The following is a 3928-nucleotide window of genomic DNA, read 5'->3' as shown; positions in this document are numbered from 1 at the left end:
GATAATTAGTCAGCATGGCAGAACGTCCAGTTAGTTTACGGAAAAATAAAAGTCAGAGGAAAAAAACCTCTCCAGAGTTTGCCAAAAGGACTTGCATTATACATTTTTCTGAACAGAAAATTGACCAAATTGCTCGAAAACTGAGTGATGCGAGCTTTGAAAAGATCAAGGAATCAGTGCAGCTCCGCAAAGCTAGTGCTGATGCTATTGTGAGGATGGACGAAATCTGTGAAGAAGTTCCAGAGACGCTGAATGCAAATACCCATGGAATACACAGGAAGTGTTATCAAAAGCTTACAATTGTTGGCCATATCATCAATTTTATTTCCTTCAGATCAGTGCCTGTTCTGTGGAAAAAAACAGAAAATGAGACAAGGGTGTCAGAGAGTTTCCAACAAAGTGTGTTACAGAAACTGCAGCTGAGTCAATACTACAGGCTGCAAAGCATAAAAATTACTACACATTACTTGGAAAGATTGAAGGCTGTGACTTGCAAGCACGAGAGGCACATTATCATAATTCTTGTCGCAGAGATTACACTCGTAAGCAGGAGCGAAATGTTAATAAAGAGCGGTGATCAGAGTACTGTTGAACATTTAGCTGCCCATAGTGAAGCATTCTTCTACATCTGTGATTATGTTGAAGAACATGTAATCAAGGGGTGCAACGTATAACGTGTGACAATGTTGAAAGATAAATATTTGCTATATTTACAAGAACATCATCCATCAACTTACAATCCAAACTACAAAACCTATAAACTCAAAAATAAATTGGAGAAATATTTTAGTCACAAGGTTAAATTCTGGGCACCCAACTACCGAAGTGAACTTATGTATTCTGATCTCTTACCAGTTGGACAAGCAGTAGAGGCAGCATTTGAGATGGCCGCCTCTGAGGAAAGGTTTCTCCAGGAAGCAGCTATGATGCTCAGGCAACATGTAATGGATGCCAAAAGGAATGCAGCCGTACTGCCATGGCCACCTACAGCAGCGCAGTTGATGTCCATAGAGAACAAACCACCACCAATCCTGATTAACTTTTTGTCGCAGCTTCTATGTGGGAAACCATTTAAAGATATTTCGTCAAAGCTGGAGAGAATGGTTGATTCATCTGCTCAAGATGTATGTTATGCTATGAGTCGAGGAGAATGGAAAATGCCTTAACATGTTCTTCTTGGAATAATGTTGAGACATATGACAGGAAGTGCTGAGCTCATTACACTGCTGAATCATTTCGGTCACTGCCAGTCATACTCCTAAGTGATAGAGCTAGAAACTGCCATATGTAACCAAATCAACACACAGGAATCCTTACTTTCCGCAACCATATCATCCTGTATGAATAATGTAGTTCTCCATTTCAGCTGGGACAACTTCGACCTGTCTGAAGAAACACCATCATGGGCTGGAACAACACATGTAGCACATGGTATTGTCATTCAGGAGACATATAGTAGTGAAAGTTGTGGCATGAACAGGGAGCAGCGACCTCAGCAGTCAGGGAAGAGTAATAAAGACAGGTCAATTTGCTATGAGGATAAAGAACTGCCACCTTGTTTCATAAGGAGTAGGACTGAGCTTAATTTGAGAGTGGAACATGTATCTGTGACAATACTACTCTCATTTCATGAATCCAAGGAATCAGACTTTGCTTGGTCTATTGCAAGATTGTACAAATCTAATGAACAAAGTGTTCCTGGCTGGGCTGGATGGTTGTCACTGACTGGAAAAGGTGATTATGTTGAAGCCTGTGCTCAGTCTACAGTTGATTACATGGTGCCAGTACATAGGGCAATTACTGATAATGCCACAGTTCAGCACATACTCCGACTATGCCAGCAGGCCACAAAGGATGTGCAGCAGGAGGTCACTATCATAACTCTTGATCTAGCTGTAGTAATGAAAGCTTATTCTATCATGTGGCAAAACCCACGAGAATACAGTGGTGTTCTTGTAAGGTTCGGGGCATTTCATGCAATCTGCTCATACCTTGGAATCATCGGGAAGATGATGTCCGGCACAGGCTTTGAGGACATCGTTATTGAGGCTGGTGTATATTCAAGTGGATCAATTGATCAAATGTTCAGGGGCAAACATTACAACCGTGCAATGAGAGTTCACAAATTGATGTACGAGTCCCTAGAACGGCTCCTGCTTGATGCCTTCTATGCCAAGAGTGCAAATGGAAGTTCATTAAATGCCAGCTTACATGAATAACTTGAGATCCTCATTCAGTCACCTTCTCAATCTGGTTTGAATGACCTCCGTGCAAGTGACTGCTTTAAAGAGCTGTATCAGCAGTACTGTATTTTCAAAGATCAAGTGAGACAGGGAGAACTTGGCAAAACAGCTTGTTTATGGCTAAACTATATGGACAAAGTGACGTTGCTCTTGCGATTTGCTAGGGCAACAAAATTGAATTATCTTGATTTACACATAGCCTCGTTATGGGACATGTGTCCAGCATTTTTTGCCTACAACCATCATAACTATGCACGGTATGTTCCAGTGTACCTTTTCTCATTGATTAACTTGTCACACACACACCCCGGTGCTAAGGACTTGTTGCGGAAAAATGGTTTCAGTGTTTCCCGATCAGATGTTCCATCTTCACGGAATCCAGTGGACCTCACAATTGAAGAGACCATCAATAGGCATGCAAAATCACATTGTGGAATCATCGGCTTTAGTAGGAACCCTGCAGCCTACAACAGGTGGAGCATCACCCGCCATGCCAGAGCTACATTTATGGGAGCGACATATGAAATGGCAGACATGAGTTCCACAGAGCTTGATACACACAAGGAAATCAGAATGTCACATATTGCTAAATCAGAATCAGACGTCCAGTCTCTTCTTGAAGCAATTAAGGGATTTGTGAACCCTTTTCAGATTGATGTCAAGGATAAATTATTCTGTTTGTCTTCTGGAGCACCAGCAACTTAAAAAATTGTAGCTGACTTATTGAGCGCTGATGCAGTTGGAGAAAAAGCATTCAGTGAGTTCATAACACAAAGACTACAGAGAAAGTTAGTTAATTTCCACCAACCCATCCCAAGAAACAAACTGAGCACATTTGTCTCTTTAAGCCAAGTCAAGAAGGTTACAAGTGCGACTAACAAACAAATTCAGATTAAAGCTGAAAGAAACCTCTTTGGACAGCTGGTGATGCTTTCTGAGGAGCACAGCATCAGCCTGGAGAAGACACTAAGCTACCCATTAGCACCAATACCCTGGGCACTTTCAACTGCCGATGGTAATACTGAGAAGACAGACAAAGCAAAATTGTTACATGTACTGGAGACTGGTGTTGCAGCTCCTGATGCACCAAAGGTAGAAGAAACAGTGTACATCATAGATGGCAATGCAATTTTGCAAGCTCTGATTGGCCTGCCTACTACCTTTGAGGAACTTGCAAGCAAGGTGTTTGAGCAGTTGCTAAAAGTACCAAGAGTAGACTTTGTTACAGACACATACAAGGAGAATTCTATAAAGAGCTATGAGCGATCGCGTCGTGGTGAATCACAAACATTTTTGATTAAAGGTGCAAGTACAAAAGTACCTCGTGACTGGAAATTTTTCATCATTCATGACTCAAACAAAGAACAACTGATCAAACTTGTGTTGTGTGAATGGCAAACAGAAAAATATGCCCCTAAATTACACAAGAGACACATATATTTTGTGTATAAGGAAGAATTCACTCTCCTTACAAGTGAGTATGGATTGACTGTTCAGACCATGCAGGTGCAGGACCTATTTTCTTCACAAGAGGAAGAAGAATCTCGGATCATTCTGCATTGCATCCATGCTGCCAAATCATTTGGTACAGAAAAGGTGATTGTAGTCCGTTCACCAGATACTGATGTCTTCCTATTGCTGTTGAAGTTTTCTCAAGATATTAATCCGTCTGTGTTATTTGATAC

Source organism: Palaemon carinicauda, chromosome 10 (assembly GCF_036898095.1).
Source record: "Palaemon carinicauda isolate YSFRI2023 chromosome 10, ASM3689809v2, whole genome shotgun sequence".
NCBI lineage: Eukaryota > Metazoa > Arthropoda > Malacostraca > Decapoda > Palaemonidae > Palaemon > Palaemon carinicauda.
The sequence above is the reverse complement of the archived record's forward strand: the minus strand, read 5'-3'. Positions refer to the sequence as shown.